This window comes from Poeciliopsis prolifica, unplaced genomic scaffold (genome assembly GCF_027474105.1).
Source record: "Poeciliopsis prolifica strain line A6 unplaced genomic scaffold, Auburn_PproV2 SCAFFOLD001, whole genome shotgun sequence".
Taxonomy (NCBI): Eukaryota; Metazoa; Chordata; class Actinopteri; order Cyprinodontiformes; family Poeciliidae; genus Poeciliopsis; species Poeciliopsis prolifica.
This window is the reverse complement of record NW_026562376.1, coordinates 21,853,904-21,874,442: the sequence shown is the minus strand read 5'-3', so window position 1 is coordinate 21,874,442 and position 20,539 is coordinate 21,853,904. Positions and strand designations below refer to the sequence as shown.

At 40.4% G+C, this 20,539-nt stretch overlaps 1 pseudogene; it reads right to left on the bottom strand.

The window, feature by feature from the left end:
* Positions 1-6,549: 6,549 nt before the first annotated feature.
* LOC129365646 (uncharacterized) lies at positions 6,550-13,453 on the bottom strand (annotated as a pseudogene).
* Between the last annotated feature and the right edge of the window lie 7,086 nt (positions 13,454-20,539).

Here is a 20,539-nt window from a genome sequence, read left to right as displayed (position 1 = left end):
ATGTAGCCACTGGGGGCTGCAGCATTAAAAAGTTCAGTGTGACTGAGGAGAGATTGAAACAAGGAGAGCTTTAATTAAGTGACGCAAACGGTGAAGAATAAAAACGTAGTTCCGCAAAAAATTTAGGCATATTTGAAGGGAAAAATTGATGTTAACTGTATTAGAAAAATTACGAAAACTTTATGGTCCCCATTTCAAATCATTTTAATTCAAATAGAACAGAATATACATATAGTAACTGATTGTCTTATCTACTGCTCCCTGGTGCAACATTTCCAGCAACTACTCTGACAGTGAACCGATAAGTGTTCAAGATCAGCCACTTTCGTATTCACAAAGCTCAAACAGTTTCATGTGCAAGTACAAAACCTGTTTATGAAGCCTCTTCTACAGAAGTAAATAAGTTTTGAAAAGATTCACTAAGTGTACAAGAATCTCTTATGCCGACAACAAAATCCACAAGCATACACCATAATTCAGAAATGTGTACAATGAATAAATACATATCAAATCCACTGCAACAATGATCAAGAAAATCGATCCACGCTATCATAATTACAAAAGCAAACAGTCAAATGAAATGACATTAAAAACGACTAGAGATTCCAACATTTTCTCCAAAAAGAATTTCATATCATGATTTCAGGGTTAAGATGTACAGTGCTTACAAAGTAATCATACCCCTTGAACTGTTCCATATTGTTACATTGCAACCACAAATATATTTCATCCAAATGTAATATGAAAGACCCATGACGTAGAACCCTTATGATTAAGTGAGACTGTTTGATTCAGTGTTCCCAGCCTTTGTTCAAAAAGGAGGACCGGGGGGTGTGATGTCTCCCTCGCAAGGTCTATTTGGGGTTCATGGAGAGGACGGTCCATCAGATAGCCGAAAGTCGGATTCGAGAAGAGCAGTGTGGTTTTTGCCCTGGTCATCTAACATTGGACCAGCTCTATAGCCTGAGCAGGGTCCTGGAGGGTGCATGGGAGTTCACCTAACTCCATGCAGGGTTTGGGTCTACAGATGTTTGTGGACATGGAGAAGAAGTTCGACTGTTTCCTTCGGGGAGCAAGGGGTGGGTTCTCTGGGAGTATGGGGTCCCGGGTCCTTTGATACAGGCTGTTAGGTCCCCATATGACCAGTGTCAGAGACTGGTGTGCATTGCCAGCAGAGTCAAGCTCGTTTCCTCGGCAAAATCCAACTCTAAGCAGAAATGAGCTTGACTTACTGCCAATAATGCAGACCACGTTCTGTAAGGTTGCACAGAAACCTTACAGCCCGTATCAAAGGACTTGGACACCATACTCCATGAGAACTCCCACAAAGTTCCCAGAGGGACCCTGTGAAAATGCCTTCTCAAAGTCCATAAAAACACATGTAGATTGTTTGGACGAACTCCCATGCATTCTCCAGTATCTTGATGACCCTCCTTTCCAGGACTCCAGAATAGACTCTACCAGGGAGGCTTAAAATATGACAGATTTTTTTGCAAATAAACTGAAAAGTTGTGTATTACTTAGTACAGGTGTGTCAAACTCATTTTTGTTTTGGGCCAAATCAAGATTATGAAAGCTCTTAAAGGGCCAGTTGTGCCAGAATGTGTTGATAAAGCCTGTTCACAAACTGTTAATATGTCAATAAATTCTTAAAATTACATAATATTATTGAACTTCTTTGCAGTCCCTTCAGGAACTAATAATAAATTTACTCGCTGTATAAATCATGGACTATAATCATACATTAACTAAATTCTCAAGAAACTGGAGGGACTGATTGATATAAATTGGCAGTAAACAGATAAAAACTGCATTGATATGATTGATAATATAATATTTAATCACACTTAGTGTTAGTATAGTCTGTGGAGGGCCACATAAAAGCAACGGCGGGCCGGATTTGGCCCCCGGGCCTTGAGTTTGACACATGTGACTTAGTATATACCTGCAAAAATAAACAAATATTTCTCCTCTCCACTGTTTTTCCATAGTTGTGGTTGTAATCTGATAAAATATGGAAACTTAAAGGAACATGACTCCTTTTGCAAGCCACTGTAGATGCAACTTATACTGAAGCCAACACACAGTATGTAGGATTGTGGTAGCTGTAGTAAGTCTGCAAGACCTGATTTGACACAATATTCTGGATGGGAGATGTAAATATGATCAAGAAGAGTATGTTTTTCTGTGGTTGGATCAGAGATAAGTTGCATAAACCCTTTGGCTCTAAACAACTGATTGATGGCTTTTTTCCCAGGAGGAATAATGTCCTCATTAAAGTCTCCTAATACGACAACGGGATGAATAGCCATTGAATTCAGGCCAACCAAGAGGCTCTGCAGATTTCTTAAAAATGTTCCAAGATCATAACTTGGTGGCCTGTAAACTGTCGCGATGACTGCACTGATTGGGGTGTCCACTTTTACAACATTAAATTCAAGATCTGTAACCTCGTTAAAGAATCTCCGTTCCTGCGGTTGGAGAAGACTCCGGCAGTAAGTCGCTACTCCCCCACCCTCTTTGGTGGCAATGTCGACTCTGTTCGAGTAGGAGACATGTCTGTTCCGTGAAAAAAAAAGAATAGCCCTCCATTTGGCAGGAAGCTGGAACAGAAGATCCAAACAAATGAGTCTCCGTAAGGCATAAGATATCTGCCAACATGAGTTCATGATGTTGTTTCATGTCCTCAGAGTGACAGACAAGGCCTTCGACATTGTGGTGGACAATCGTTAATGTTGCACCCTGATGACCTGACTGAAAATGCAAGAGTGGTCTGGTGTGCAAAAAATGTTGCTGGTCTCATTGATTCCATCGCTGCTCTAATATTTTCATCAGCGTAGATCTTATTTTCATCGAAATCAATGATTTTAAGTCCTTCCAGGGAAGTTGTGCGACTGAGAGCTACATATGCCATACCAGGTTCAAAAATGCGCTTCAAAGAAATGACTGCAGACTTCATAGTCATTCCTTGGACTTTGTGTGCTGTACAACCAAAGGCTAACCTAATTGGAAATTGCCGTCGTACCACTCCCTTTACGCTACTCTGTTCCTCAAATCTCTCAATATAAACAAAGCCATCTGGTTTACCCCGAATCTTTTTTGTATGTCCAGCAAGAGGATTGTCCAATTTAAGTCCAATTAACTTACGCTAGTCTTTCCGTCTTTGGTACTGGTGACAATATCAGCTATGGTGCCAAATGTTCCATTCACAAGACCGTCCTCTACATCCAAGTTTCTTATAATCATTACTCTAAAACCCAAACCAGCCTGTATGTTGTTTAGACAAGTCTCGCTTGTTGCCCGCTATGCAACAGCCCAGGTTAATCATGTTTCCGGTCTTTGTAATTCTTTTGTAGTCCTCTGCCTGGATATCAACTGTTACTGCACCTAAAGAGGCCACAACTGCTGCATTATGGTGTGTCCACCTGTTTGTTTGTTGCAAAAATGTGTAGGACATCCATAGGACACTCTTTGGGCTCAGTAACAGCTTGAATCAAAAGAGTCTTGTCATCATCACTGAGCAAATTCGCTTTACCTTTAACTCTAATCCGATTCAGGAGCTCCGCAAATGCTCTGTCATCTTTCTGCCGCATGATTTCGGTCAGGCTGATCATCTGGAAATTTTCATTCCAGATATCAAGCATGCCGTCCTCGGCGACACAAAGAGGTTTTGCCCGTCCAAGGGGAGGAAGTTGGAAGAAGTCCCCCACAGCAAGAACAGAGACCCCACCCATGAACCTGTTGTTCCCCTTTATTTGTTGAAATCTCCAGTGAACATATGCAAGCAGGTCTTTGGAGACCATGGAGATTTCATCAATGATCAAGATTTCCACACTAGAAAGAACTGCCCTCACTTCATCCAATGAATTTCCAAGGCCTTTGTATGGTGGTTTTAAACTTTTGGGTAGTTTCAAGATGGAATGTAAAGTCTTCCCCGATATGTTGTACGCAGCAGTACCAGTAAAAGCTGTAAGAAGCACAGTGGGCTTGGACATGTCACCAATATCAAGAAGTCTAGGAAGCTGGCGCAAGAGCTTGGTTGCTTCCTGGTAAACACATTTGATTACATGAGATTTACCACAGCCAGCTCCTCCTGTCAAGAAATAAAAGAAAGGTTCTGGGTTGTCACCCCAGACGCGCTTCAGACACCAATCGCGAATGGTGTAAAACACGGATGCTTGAGTCTCGTTTAAACTCCTGTACATTTGTCTGATGAAATCAGGGCTCAATTTTGGAGCTTCAATTTTTGGCATGTCTCCAATATTGACATCAATTCGTAATCTGGAATAGGGTCTTGCTCTTCATCTTCTTCAAATGGTGGTCGCTCAGCAGCGCATTCTAAATTGTCTAATTCAACCTCTGGCGCAAAAGTGTTCCAAGCATTACGAACCGGTCCTTGCTTTTTCAATTCTTCCATAATTTTGTCAATTTTTTTACCCTGCCCTTCATACCTTTTGCGGTTGAAATCCACATACATTTTAGCCTGATATCTACCACGGAAACCGTTGTTGTAAAATGCTTCGTAGGTTGTGTGTTCCTCAGTTTTAAGGTCCTCATCTCTTCTGTGTGGACAATATAACTTTAGAAGCCGTCTATAAAATTTTTCGGGTGTTTTTTTCTCCGAGAAACGAGTAAATCTGATAACTGCAGGTTTGCCCATCGTTCTTTTCTGGATGAATCCTGCATCATTAAGTAGGGGAATTGCATTTGGCCCTTGAATTTGATTGCCATATAAAACGCGGTACTCTGATGCAAATTCTGCCAGGCACATGTGTTCAAATTCTAACGTTTCTGGTCTGTTTAGATATTTTTCCGGCAATCCTGTCATCCACACATTTTCCTCATCTGGAGACATGTTCACGAGTTTACTCATCGGAAGGCTCATTTTTACACCGTCTTCATCTGTTTGAAGAAAAAGAACACTACGCGAGGATTTTTGAGAGGTAGGCTACAAGTGCGCGCAACCGATTCTTGAGCACTAACCTCTCTCTGTTTTGAATAAGCCTGCATAATCTTTTTCATTTCATCGCGTTCGCTAACATTGGTCGCCTTTAAATCATCAACAACAGATTTGAGGAACTGTGCCATTTCATGCTCTGGCTTGGCTATGTAGGACATCATGTACTCGATGCAGCTGTACTCATCAAGCACATACTGAATGTCCATGTTGGCATTCCACGCACGCAAAAGATCAGGGTTGTACCCGTTCACCCAACTATCTTTAGGATCACGTTTCATCATTACCACCATTCCAGAAGTGAGAGCATCAACGTGGCCAATGTACTCTTCTTTGGTCATGTTACAAGCCTGGAGTAACTCTGACAAATTGCTGAAAGATGATTTTTCATCCTTCAGTAAATCCCTGATTGGTTTCAATTTCTTCTTAGCTTCTCTTTGTAGGTTTGAGATGAAATGGTGATCTGGATTTTTTGGACTTTCTCCTACCTTTTTGCTTAATTTGTTTTGGTTTTTCATCATCATTTTCCAGATCAAAGTCAATCACTGGGACGGTAATTCTGGTGCGGTCCATTGTAGTTTAGGGAATCCAAATCGGCATTCAACATTACCTTTTTTGCATGATTTTGAATGATTTTTGCTGTGCATTTGAACCTCTGTTACAATTTTGTGGAGCTCCGGATCTCTGATTTCATCAGGCAACTGACAGGATATGTATCGATCGATGAACTTTATGACTTCATCGCAACATGCAGGGTCTTCCATTTCAGGTGCATCCTTAATCCATATCACAGCATGTATATGGGTGAACCCCTGGCCTGAAATTCCACACGATAAAAGTAATCGTCAACTGGTCCAATGGGCTGTGCCGGGGAAAGAATGAGGTCTCTAAACAGTGCGTCCACTCGCTTTTCAAACATGCGCATGACGGTGACAGGGTTGCTCCTAAGAATGTCACACTTTGCATTCCAGTCAAGCTCAGAAAAACTTACCTGCTCTCCATGTTGAGCTTTGATCGCCTCAATGACTTCTGGCCATCTCATTTCAGCAGCAGAGAACGTGCAAAAGAAAGTGGGCTTTCCAAGTTGCCTCACCATGGCGTGCAAATCACGTAATCCTTTTTCCCAATAAGCGGAGTTCCTCTTAAAGGCTGCATGAAACGAGTGGCCTCTTTATTTTGTATGAGTTTTTCCAACTCCTCTTTGTCTTGTAGCATTTTGCTGGAAATATTTTTTCCATCTTTGGTGCTTGGTTTCCCTTTTCTAGTCTGAATGGACATACTATTATTGGCAATATGAGTTTCAGTAACAAACTGAGCAAAGAAAAGGTAACTCTGGTCTTTTGCAAACCGAGTATCTATTGAAAAGAGCCGTACATTGAAATACATACTTGGTGAAAGTCCAACACGGCGGGATTCATCTAATGTGTTTGCTCCAGTTGGGAAATGTACAGGATAAGCCTTGGCTTCAAGTCTCGGAACACTGAAGAAAGAGACAGGCTTATTCCCCTGGGCTGGCGCAATGCTGAAAATTCCTTCTCCATATGACAATACTTCCTGTGCTATGTCAGGAGGCTGCATGCAGGTGTCCAAGATCAGACCAGGTCGAAGTGCCTGATGCTCTGCCCTATGTGGTCAGGTTGCTGGTCTGCTGCTGCATCCATTTCAGCCTCCTCTGCTTGTGTATCCGAGTCCTCAACTGGCTGATCCTCTTGAAAACTCTCAAATGTTGCACTTTCATTTATACTTACCTCTTTGTAATCCGGATGACTCTCTTTAAGCTTTCTCAGTCCAGCTAAGACATTTTTCATGTTGACCGTGTAAAAGTACTGGTAACCTTTGTACTTGGTTTTCCTCTTCAGCTTCACCTGTAAAAGCTGAGCTTCCTCACGGGGCCTCGGAAGACTGTTTACCACTGTTTCCATGTCAGAAGGAACACAGACAACTGCTCCATGTATTGCCCTTTGTTGTCCCTTGGGCAAAGAAACAATTTTTGCAAAAGGTAGAATTTTTGCAATTAGTTGTCTTTCAAGTACATTCAATTCCGCAAGCTCTATGGGAACAGGCGCTAAGTGAAGGTGATTGGCAGCAGCAATGGATGGCATCTTTCCTCTATTTAGATGGCTGTCACAAGTATAACAGATCCACTCACCCATCCTCTCTTTGGGTACAGAACACGGGGTTGAGCACACAGCTCCACACACATGAACATACATACCTGTTAGACAATCAGCTACTACACGCATATTCTTGGTATATTTATCTCTTTTACATTGCTTTACTTGATTGGGGAAAAGAGCTCTGTGACACACGGTGCAAACATATGTCGGTCCGTTTTGTATGTTCTTATGAAAGTTTTGTATTGCAGCTTTCATTTCGTCACTCATCAAAGGGCATGGAGTTTCAAAGTGAAAGCCTACATTTCTTCTGTACTTCCTTCTGATTCGCAAAGCATGCTGCAGTGTCAAATTTTTGGAAAGTGCTTGTCTTGATAGTCTGGCTCTTCTGTTAGCAGTACATTTTTCATTATGTTTGACCCGATAACCAGTTTCACTATGATACTTAACCTTCATATATTCACGCATAATTTTTTTGTGTTGGCTACTGAAGACTGGATTGTTTTTTAATCGATTACTGATGTATGATTTTTGTCTGCTTCTAAAGACCGGATCATCTCTGAATCGATTCCTAATGTATAATTTTTGTCTGCTTCTAAAGGCCGGATCATCTCTGAATCGATTCCTAATGTATGATTTTTGTCTGCTTCTGAAGGTCGCGTCATCTCTGAATCGATTCCTAATGTATGATTTTTGTCTGCTTCTAAAGACAGGATCATCTCTGAGTCTTTCCCTAATGTATAATTTTTTTCTGTTTCTAAAGGCAGGGTCATCTCTGAAACGTTTACTCATATACTCAGCCATGTGGGCTTTATGACTGGCTCTGAAGCTGTGGACAAAGTTGAATCTGTACTTAATGTAATTTATGCGTTGCTTCCGGAAAGATTCATCAGTCCTATATCTAGCTTTTAACTGATCCTTCCTCTCTGCTTGATGAAGAATGTATGTTTCTTTTAAGGCCTGTAGCTTTTTCGTCCTAAATGTTGGAGATTTGAGATATTTTTCTTTTTCTGATGAACTTTGTTTAATTTTATTTACTACATTCTGTCCCTGTTGTGTTTTTATTCTGTTCCTAATTTTTTTTCTATTGGCTTTTGGAACTTTTGACACATTTGGAACGGTTGGAATCGTTTCCTCTAATACGTTTGCAACTTCCCTAAGCCAAGGAGGCATTTTCTCTTCAGAGGTGCTCTCTGGTTTGAAAACAGTTGGACTTACTTTTGTTGCTCCAGGTGAAATATTCTGAAAGGCCAAATCCTCAGAAGGGTTGTCATTTTCCCTGACAAAACCTACTGGCACAAACTCATAGGTGGCATTGGGGCTGCGGTTTCGAAAGAGCTTGAGCAGATGGTTGACCATGTCAGACAGGTTGCAGAAAGTCATCATCACTGCAGTTCCGCTGGGTTGGGGCAGGCCTGCGGAATTTCTTGAGTGGGAATCAAAAACTCCAAATCGACCGCTTCTGTCCCTGAAAACTGCAATGCACTCAGGAGTCACCAAAAGAAAAGCATGGGTGACATTTTCCGACAGACATTCCAGTTGCAGAGCAAGAGGCAAACCCAATTGGCTTCCGCTACCAGCAAAAACATGACCTACCCTTACACCAGTTGTGTGTACTGCATAGATGTTCCTGTCTGTCAACACATGGTCAGGCATCTCTTCAAACGTCAAGTGATTGTCACGAAACGTTCCATCACTGATCAGTTGCTGTTTAACACCGACATAAAGTTGGTCTCCTTTTTCAATCACTCTATCAAGCAACACTGTGTCAAAACAACCCCTCATTGTGGTACGCTAAAAATGTGAGTGCCATGCATGTACACTGGTGATTGCGGGAAAATGCAGCATACCTGTTGTCGGCCTGGGAATGAGTAGCACTTACCAAGGACAGGTGAACCGCTGATCCCGGGTTCCAGCGCCGAAGCCTGTAACATAAAAAAAGTAATTACTTATATAAATATTCACCTGATGACTACCCATCACCAATTAGGCTAGTTGTAAACATGTATTTTGAAAAAGAGTAATCAATTACTCTGGCGATAAATAAATTGAAATACAATTTTCATAAAGTAACATAATGGTAAGTATTTTCACAGCAGTAATGGATCAGTTTTCAAGATTAATACATATGTTCATATTTGTGCATCTCAAATTCACTTTTCTGTACTTTAGAAATTAATCTAACAATACTAGCAAACATTTTGAAATAATATTCAATTTAATAAAAATAAAAAGGCACAAATAAAAAAGCAGCACACCCACAAAGTCAAAAACTTGAAAACACACATTTTCTAAACTCACTTTGCACAGCCATTTGTAGCTTTTGTGCTAATGTGAGTTACATAATGTTTGGCACCTTCGTCATACACAGAACCACGTATACTAACTTTCTCCACAACACATTGCACCCATTTGTTGTGACTGAAATGGTAGGAAGGAGTTACCTGGCAGCTCCCATCCCGGACATGGTCCTCCAGTGGCACGGAAGAGGACTCGGCAGGGGCGTCCATCGGGGGGACCGGTCTCCGTGCCTGGCGACGAGCTGGCGTGGTGGTCTCTCTCGGCGCTCCCTCCATCTATAAATCAACAGAAGCTATTAACATATACATTTCATTATCTTAAAGTCAGTGATATATTTTCTGAAACAGTGTCACACCTGCTGCTCCACCGGATTCAGCTGGGAGGGATCAGAAATTGGACGACGCCTCGGACTCGTCTTCTAATTAAAAAATAGAAGAAATTATGTGATTGTTAAAATCAACCATGGCATATCAAATTCAAATTATCATTTAAAAAAAAAAATTAAATACCTTCTTCCTCGTCGGAGAACATGTAGGCAACGGAGCGTCACGGCCAGACGCAGGAACGATCCGGTCCATCTCCTCCAGCAACGTTGGGCTGAACCACACCGGATTCGGGGGGATGGAAGAATCCAGCAGGTCTCCCTGTAAAATAACAAAAATAGCTTAAAATAGATTCATTTGTACTCTGAGAACATAACATGTTTTGCTTTGAGGTGAAGAAAATCATACCTGTTGGTCAACCACCCTCCCAGTGGCGTGTGGACAGCCATCACCACCCTGGACACCACGCGATGTCTGTAAACAAAGAAAAAGTATTTTCAGTGGCAGCAAACCCTCTGGTTCCAGGACATACATGTATAGTCATTTTGAACAAACTTTGATTTTACCTTTGAATTTCCTCAACAGAAAACATATCAATGCTATATTTTCTTCAGCACAACCTAAACTGTATGAAATGACACTTTTTTCCCCTTTTGGACATACTGTTATTACACATACAGGAGTTACAAAACATTCAAGTTTGAAAACGTTTATTTTTCACAGTGAAACTTACAGAGGGTTTCTACCTTAACTCCTGGAGTTTACAATGGCTGGAAGCTGCTGGGGGAGTCGCACTACCTCATCCCCTGGTGATCGGCTTCTTCCAGCTGCGCAGTGCCGCCATTCCTCTCCTTGGACCACAAGTACCTGCCTCTACCCTACCGATGCGCCATCTTACCTTTTATTCCTCACATTATCTAAATTTTTAATAAAACTGCCATCAACATCGTCTTAATCTTTACTGTGCCTCAGATTGTGGCTGCAAAATTCCCTCATTATATTCAAGTTAAAAAAGAGCAAGCCTGTCTCTTGCACATTTGTTAGTTGCATAATTGTTCATATACAATGACCAGACAGTGAGTTTCTTTACTTTACTAGTTTTTTCTGGACTCATTCTAGTTGACCTCTGTCCTGTCTGCGGTCATGTTGTCATTCATAGATTAACATATAAGTGCACATTTTGTTATTTTGTCTTGTTATTTTATATTTAGTTACATTTTTAAACTACGTACAATATCACAGTCATGTATACATTTTCATAAATGTTATATTCCTTATGGTTTCAATTGTGTCAACTAATATTTGGACGAACCATCTTTTTGGCAAAAGTAAGCAATTTTTCCTTAGGCACCAATAAAGTATACACAATTCTAAAAAATACGTACTAATTATGAAGTGTGTGTCACAGATTTCTGTCAAACCAATCAATATTTTACCGTTTTTGCCATTACGCTGGTCCCGCTTGTCACAGTTGCTCTTTTCATCATTACTTGCACAACTTTCCCCCATTCCGTTTCAATAAAATACAGCCCATACTTATTGTTTGGAAATTTCAAATAACAAAGAGATGTCATTTTGCATTTCATATTTTACATTTGTAAGCCAATTCCCTTTCACATTCTCAAAATAGGCGGTTTTTAACATTTACATGATTTTTTTTTGTTTACAAAATAGACTTAATTATTTTAGCATAACTCCAGTTTTACTTTCCCCTCAACACAATTAAAAAACTGGTACATTGTTTACAATCAGGGCTTTAAAGAAAAGTTGAAATATCGAATCAGGGAGGCACACACAAAACAGACATGTTAAAAAGTGATACACATTCATGGACTCTTAAAGAGTTAAACATGCAAAATTTTGCTTAAATCAACAAAGCATGTATTTAGTACCTTTCGGCGAACCACAGTCCAGTCGAAGGGTCCGAACGACGCGGAGCAGCCACCTCGCCAACCACAACCAGCCAGGGCAGGGGACGTCTCACCGCGGGGGGGAAGCCGTCCCAGGGGGGGGAGGAGCCAACATCACAGGAGCTGGGGATTTCGGTGCACTTAACTCAAGTTGCGAGCAGACCGCAGCCTGAAGCAACTGAGAAAGGACTTCCATCCCCGGACGGTCGCTCAGGTGAACCTACGAGTTATAAATACATTTTATAAAATACAGTACGCCCAAACAACACTTTTACAATTATAAAATCAATTCAACTTACGCCATCCCTGCTCCACAAGGCTAGGCTGCTCAGCGGGAAGTGTTCAGTGACAGGGATGTACCGAACACCTAGAGAGAAATAAAGGAAAATTTAATTCTTAATGTCAGTAACAATGTAGTAATTTCAGATAATGTAGATTCAAAAGGATAAATAAGTAAATTTTTAGTCTGAACACAAATTTTGTACGTCACTTACTTCTCTGAGCAGCCACACGTTGAAACTCCTGCCGCAGCAGCTGTTGCACACTTTCCTCCACGCAAAGGCGTGGTGGAAAGTCCACAACGACCACCTGTAAATTTCAATCCAAAAAAAATGAAGCAAATTAACATATGCCAAGATTTCAGATATATTTCATCATGAATAAATGCAGTGAATATTACACTTACATTAGCAGAGAGGTTGCAGACGGTACGCAACAAAGCCCCGAACGCCGCTCCGGCCTCCACGAAGGTCCTGCTGGCGGTCAAGTTGTTACTTGGGGCCAGAAGACAGATCACCTCGGGGGGCCGAGGCAGAACTGCATCCAGCACCTCAAGCCGCAACTCTTCCGCAGAGGCCCCGGGGGATGCAAGCACCCCTAAGGAGAAGTCGCCCTTTGGCATGGTAGAATACCCATCCACAATAGCACGCAGATGGGAATCACCAACCAAAAGAGCAAACTGAAAAAGAAAAACAAACATTTAAGTTTGCTTATAGAATTTTATCATTCAAACCAAGATTTGTGTATGAGACGGGACAAAAAAAAATACCTTCTTCTCCAGAGCCTCGGCAGTAGGCAGAACCAACTTGCAGCTCCGTCTGGTCACCCGGGAGGCTGGCCACGTCTGGACCCGATGGCGATGCCCCGTCCCACGGCCTGTTTAGAGACGTGCACTTATCAATACTAGGCTTTCATGCCTCTGAAAATTTAACAACAAAACAACAAAGATTTTATCTACATACGTGACCCAGGAGAGGTCGATGGCACACGGGGCTCCTCCTGGCGCACCACGGGAGGCGACATCTGCAAAACAATTATTACAAAATGTTTAGATTAACTACAAACATAACTGAATTGGGTTATTCTAAATAAATAATCTTGAATTTGTCATGAACATACCTGGTCGGGCAGGGCACCCTCCAGCAGTCGCGACATCTAAAGACATACATAAAATTAGTAAAGCAAATGATGTTATTCAACAATAAGTTGCTAAAATGTAAAATTATAGCCATACCTTCTTCGGCGGGGACCGAATCGGGTTCCAAGCACTGGACGTGAGCGGTGGTGTCTCAGGCTGTAAACACAGAAACGATTATAATCATGCTTAAAGTCAAAACTACAATAAGAACTACCATTAGACAAAATCAATTTTCTGCAGTGTGTAGTAATATACCTTGGCGACGACCGGCACACTCTCCAGCTTCCTCCATCTCACCTTGGCCGCCTCGGAGCGTCGTCCTCGACGTGGCATCCTGTAACACCACAGTAAAAAAGGAGACAACTGCGGGGGAAAGGTGGTTATTTATGAAGAAAAATGAAATGAAGTAATATATATGAAATTAAACTGTGTTTGTGGCACTAGGTGTCTGTGTATGTGCGTGTTAGTGAATGTGTGAATGTTAAAATGTGATGAAACTTGTCTGAATATGTATTGATGGATTGATAAGATGCTGTAGTGATGTCAATGTGATTTGCAGCAAGTCGCACTGGAAAACTTCGAAATCGCACAGTCTCGCACAAGTAAAAAGCTGTAATGAGAAGAAAAATGCACAACAATTAAAAAAGGCTTTCAAAAATTACTAATAGACATCTAACATACAAGGACTAATTTCAAAGTCTTCTAAGGCATCTAAATATGATTAAGATCTTTTCCACAACTGGCGCAAACATCAGCACATAATCCAACTTGTTCTAAAATCTAATAAAAAAACACAAATTAAACAAATTAATCTGTACATTTTCATATGTAAATGTAGAAAAATAAAGTTTAATAAAATGAACCAAGTCTTTTATTGTATAAGCTTTTTAAAGGAAATTATAAAACTTGTCAAACATCAAAATTACAAACCTATGAAAATACACAATATTAGCTTGGTGTGTTGTAAATTAGATTTTTCATTTGAATTTTAAAAAATTATAAAGTTCATAAAGTGACTGCAGCAAGTGTTTTTTGTTTTTTTCATCATTATGTAATACATTTATTTAAGGCAAAACAAAACATCTGACTTTATTTACTCAATCAGAACCTCTAGGTCAGGGGTGTCTAACTCAAATACACAGTGGGCCAAAACTTTAAATTGAACAAAGTCGCAGGCCAAGGTTGAACAAATGAATCTTTTAATATGGACCCAAACAAGTTCTAAAATAACAATAAATATTGAACAAGCAAAGCTTATCTAACTTAAAAGTGCAGGTGTGCAAAATTGAGTTGCTAATATTAATAAAACATATTATATTAAATAAAATATATTTAATATATGAAATAAAATATTAAATATATTAAATAAAATTTAAATACACATTTAATGCCTCCTTTCTGACGTAAATGTCTAATATTAATTTGAAATTGCCTCGCGGGCCAAATATAATTACACTGCGGGCCAAATTTGGCCCGCGGGCCAGAGTTTGACACCTATGCTCTAGGTCACATGTGTCAAACTCAAGGCCCGGGGGCCAAATCCGGCCCGCTGTAGCCCTTTATGTGGCCCTCTAGAGTCTAGACTAAACACTAAGTGTGATTAAATATATTATCAATCATATTGATGCAGTTTTTATCTGTTTACTGCCAATTTATATCAATCAATCCCTCCAGTTTCTTAAGAATTTAGTTGATGTATGATTATAGTCCATGATTTATACAGCGAGTAAATAAACAGTCACATTTATTATTAGTTCCTGAAGAGACTGAAAAGATGTTCAATAATATTGTAATTTTAAGAATTAATTGACATATTAACAGTTTGTGAACAGGTTTTATCAACACATTCTGGCACAACCGGCCCTTTAAGAGCCTTCATGATCTTGACTTGGCCCAAAACGAAAATGAGTTTGACACCCCTGCTCTAGGTTCTCCGTGTCCGAGTGACGCTGCAAATCCGCTCAGAAGTTACCGCAGCTGCTGCGCTTCAGACCGTAATATGGATAATATTCCCCAAATTGGACAAGAACCGAATAAAGTCACATATTAACCTGTTATAGAGAACTAATAAATCACGTAAAGCCTCGTGAGGGTCAGAAATAACGTGAATAAATTCAGAAAAATCTTATTCCATCAAGCTAGCAAGTACGCTATCAGAGCCACGACGAAATATCGCGCAGTAAACTTTTAAAATCAACCACCTTTGTCAACGAACAGTACATCTAACAACTACAAACAGTTATGATAATATTGTACTGAAATAAAAATTGTAAATACTATATATTATGGATAGATCACAAACACGTCTTACCTTGACCGAAGCAGACTCGGAAGCAGAACGTTCCAGAAAGTTCCAGCCCGCTTGGGAATATGTGTCAGCCAATCAGAAATTGGTGTATGACGTATGCTCTTGCTGACCAGTCAGCTTTACAAAATAACAATTTTAAAAGATGCAACACAATAACAATTGTAAACATAGCTGTCAGAATCTGCACCTTACGTCACAGGCATAGATACAAGATGTTACATGTCAACCAATCACAGACTGACATTTTCCAGCGTGTATGGCATAGGCTTCTGTTGACCACCCAGCTTCACAAAAAATAAATAAATAAATAAAATAAAATAAAAAATAGAATATTTTAAGAGACATAGCCTAAAAATTACTTGTTTAGACAAAGGTAAGGTTCCCTATGATTATATTTAATCTACGTGACAGACGTAGACACAAGATATTACATATAAAAAAGAAATCAAATATTGACATTTTCCAGCGTTTATTAAATACTCTTATTCTAACCTGGGAGAATAAATAGAAAAATATTATCTTAGGAAAAGGCTAATGCTAATTAAACAGCATTACCCTTGTTCTGCAAGGCAGTGCATTTGTGGGGGACTAACATGCTAATGTATGTGTTGAGATCTGTGCTTACCTATTTACCATATTTAAGTAAAAGGCTAATGCTAATGCTCTACTGAACCCTAACCTGTGAGAAAAAAATAATTCAGGATAATGCAGGATAATCTTATTGCACTGCCTAAAGCAGTGCACTACTGGGTAACAGTGAAATGCTAATGTTTGTGCTAATGTTAATGCTCTGCCTTGCTGCGCAAGGCAGAGCCCTAACCTGAATAAAAAGTGGGGAACAGTGAAATGCTAATGTTTGTGCTAATGTTAATGCTCTGCCTTGCTGCGCAAGGCAGAGCTCTAACCTAAGAAAGAAAGATCATGCTGGATAATCTTATTGCACTGCCGTAGGCCTAGGGCAGTGCACTAGTGGGGAACAGTGAAATGCTAATGCTAATGTTAATGCTCTGCCTGAGTGAAAAAGATCATGCAAGCTAATATTATTGCAGCGCCCGCAGCGCTGCATTAGCCACAGATGAATCTTAAGGCTTTTATTTTGGAATTTTCATTAAGCTTAATTTAAAATTGCCACACTAAACCTGTGTGCAACAATGGTTGGTTAAAATCAGTTATAAAATGCCCAAACACAATGTAATTCTAAAGGCCAGCTCATTCCTCCTCAGTAGTAACTGACAGTTTCGCCATGTTGTAGTTCTGACAATCAGCTCTGACCTCTTTTGTAGGCACTGAGTGTTCCGCCATGTTGTAGTTCTAACCTTCAGGAATTGTAGTTCTAAAGAGGTCAACTGTCATGTGTGAGGCAGAGACAGATTCATATCTTTGTGAGACAGCTCAGTCAGTTATAATGGAAAAAGCAGCCCGAACAACTCCTTGCCGTTCGGAAACCGTGATACGTATCGGAAAACCGTTTGAAGCATATGAGAGAGCTATTTTTTGTCTCCGATTGACCTGCAAATCATATCTGTAGCTCATTCACAATAATTGCAATGATGAGAGAAAAATGGTGTGCGCTGAGGTCTGAAATTTTCCATAAAAGTATGAAAATATATGATGGAGAGCGGCAGTTACCCTGGAACTTGATTTTGCTCTAAAGCACCTAGACAGAAAACCGTAAGCCCTAGAAAAATTTTGAAAACATTTTACCGCAGCAGGCATGCGTATTGATGTCATGTCCGAGTTTCATATCAATAGCACGATATTTGTGGGCATGACAGCAATTTCAAAATTTATTTGGGGTCAAAAATCCACTTCATTCTCCACTCTAGTAGAGCAGCAGTTGGTGGCAGTTATGCTCTGCGTTTCGGCAGTTGGAAATTTCGCTCGTTTTTCGCTTTTTACGTCGCCGTCGTAACGCCGATTCCCCATAAAAGTAATAGCTCCAATGCCGGGAACGAGCCGCACGTTTTGATACCACTTTTGTGGGTGGGCTCGCAGCGGTGCGAGCCGCATTCCGGTCTACGGAAGAAAAATAAAGATCTATAATAATAATAAAGAGGCATTCTATTGGGTGTAGATTAATAGCCTGCCATGCAATGCATGGAGGCAGTTACTGACTTGCTTCGCAAGTCAGTAACTGCTCTCCTTATGCATTGCTATGGGCAGGGCCCCAATAACTAGAAAATTCCTGAAGAAATTTAACCGGGGCCTGCCAAAGTGTGCCCGTCAGTTTGGACCCAGCGTTCTGATGCTAAACATTAGCATCCATGCTAAAGAAAGCTGCAATGTCATCAATACAATGTGGAGAGTCACAAGCATGACTTACTGCATTCAGTATACTAAATATGGGTAATAAGTAAGGGAAATAGCTAATACCTCATGCAAGGTAAAAGGTTAATGCTAATGCTCTGCCTTGCTGTGCAAGGCAGAGCCCTAACTTGAGAGGAAAAGATAATGCAAGCTAATATCATTGCAGCGCCTGTGGCGCTGCATTAGCCACGGCCGAATCTTAAGGCTTTTATTTTGAAATGTTCAGAATGTTTAATTTTAAATGGTCAATGTAATCCCATGTATAACAGTGATTTGGTTAAATCAGACATATAATGGTCAAAAGAGCACTTATTTAATCTAAAAATTCTCAAGGCTTTTATTTTGAAATGTTTTTAAAGTTAATTTAAAATTTCCACACTAATTCCATGTGTAACAATGGTTGGTTAAAAATAGTTATAAAAGGCCCAAAACACAAGCAGTTCTCAAGTCCAGCTTTTTTCTCTGAGTTCTGCCATAGTTAGAACTACAGTGATGCGTTTTTGTAGTCCTAATCATCTGGCTCCTTTGTGTTCCGTTGCCATGGTAATGGATCCTCTGCCAGCTGTGAGTCAGACAGGGGGAGACTTAATTCTATCAGTTTGAGGCAGCCATTTTCCCTAAAATAGGCATGAGCCAGAAAGGAATCTTAAGGCTTTTATTTTGAAATTTTCATTTAGATTAATTTTAAATGGCCAATCTCATCCCATGTTTAACACTGATTGGGTTAAATCAGTTATATAGTGGTCAAAAGAGCAATTACTTGATGGAAAAATTTTCAAGGCTTTAATTTTGAAATTTACATTAAGCTTAATTTTAATGGTAACACTAATCCCATGTGTAACTATGGAGTTTTGAAATCAGTTCTAAAATTCCCAAAAACCAAGTACTTGTCATGGCCAGCTGATTACTCATCAGTAGTAACTGACAGTTCCACCATGTTGTAGTTTTTTATATTCACCTATGACCTCTTCTGTAGGCACTGAGTGTTCCGCCATGTTGTAGTTCTAACCTTCAGGAATTGTAGTTCTAAAGAGGAGGTCAACTGTCATGTCAGTGTGACACACAAGGAGAGACTTAATTATAAATGCTTGAAGAAGTTAGTTTTTCTGACAGGCCTGAGAGAAATATTCAAGGTTTTATTTTGAAATTTTTCATTCAGCTTAATTTAAAATTTCCACAAATACTGTGTGTAACAATGGTTGGTTAAAATCAGTGATAAAAAGCTCAAACACAATGTAATTCTAGAGGCCAGCTCATTCCTCCTCAGCAGTAACTGACAGTTCCACCATGTTGTAGTTCTGACAATCAGCTCTGACCTCTTTTGTAGGCACTGAGTGTTCCGCCATGTTGTAGTTCTAACCTTCAGGAATTGTAGTTCTAAAGAGGTCAACTGTCATGTGTGTGAGGCAGAGACAGATTTCTATCTTTGTGAGACAGCTCAGTCAGTTATAATGGAAAAAGCAGCCCGAACAACTCCTTGCCGTTCGGAAACCGGGATACGTATCAGAAACCGTTTGAAGCGTATGAGAGAGCTATTTTTTGTCTCCAATAGTCCTGCAAATCAAATCTGTAGCTCATTCACAGTAATTACAGTGACGAGAGAAAAATGGTGTGCGCTGAGGTCTGAAATTTTCCATAAAAGTATGAAAATATATGGTGGAGAGCGTCAGTTAGGCTGGAACTTGATTTTGCTCTAAAGCACCTTGACAGAAAACCGTAAGCCCTAGAAAAATTTCGAAAACATTTTACCGGAGCAGACATACGTATCGATGTCATGTCCGAGTTTCATACCGATTGCACGATATTTGTGGGCGTAGCGGCGATTTCAAAATTTATTTGGGGTCAGAAATCCACTTCATTTTTCACTCTAGCGGAGCGGCAGTTGGTGGCAGTTATGCTCTGCGTTTCGGCAGTTGGAAATTTTGCTCGTTTTTCGCTTTTTACGTCGCCGTCGTAACGCCGATTCCCCATAAAAGTAATAGCTCCAATGCCGGGAACGAGCCGCACGTTTTGATACCACTTTTGTGGGTGGGCTCGCAGCGGTGCGAGCCGCATTAACGGTAGCGGAAGAAGAAGCTATAATAATAAAGAAGCGTTCTATTGGGTGTAGATTAATAGGTGCCTGCCATGCAATGCATGGAGGCAGTGACTGACTTGCTTCGCAAGTCAGTCACTGCTCTACTTATGCATTGCTATGGGCAGGCCCCAATAATAAAGAGACATTCTATTGGGTGAAGATTAATAGGTGCCTGCCATGCAATGCATGGAGGCAGTGACTGACTTGCTTCGCAAGTCAGTCACTGCTCTCCTTATGCATTGCTAGGCAGGCCCCAATAATAATAAAGAGGCGTTCTATTGGGTGTAGATTAATAGGTGCCTGCCATGCAATGCATGGAGGCAGTGACTGACTTGCTTCGCAAGTCAGTCACTGCTTTCCTTATGCATTGCTATGGGCAGGCCCCAACTAGAAAATTCCTGAAGAAATTTAACCGGGGCCTGCCAAAGTGTGCCCGTCGATTTTGACCCATTGTTCTGATGCTAAACATTAGCATCCATGCTAAAGTAAGCTGCATGGTCATCAATACAATGTGGAGAGTCACAAGCATGACTTACTGCATTCAGTATACTAAATATGGGTAATAAGTAAGGGAAATAGCTAATACCTCATGCAAGGTAAAAGGCTAATGCTAATGCTCTGCCTTGCTGCGCAAGGCAGAGCCCTAACCTGAGTGGATAAGATCATGCAGGATAATCTTATTGCACTGCCTATGGCAGTGCACTGGTGGGCAACAGAGAAAATGCTAATGTTTGTGCTAATGCTAATGCACTGTCTTGCTGCGCAAGACAGTGCCCTAACTTGAGAGGAAAAGATAATGCAAGCTAATATCATTGCAGCGCCTAT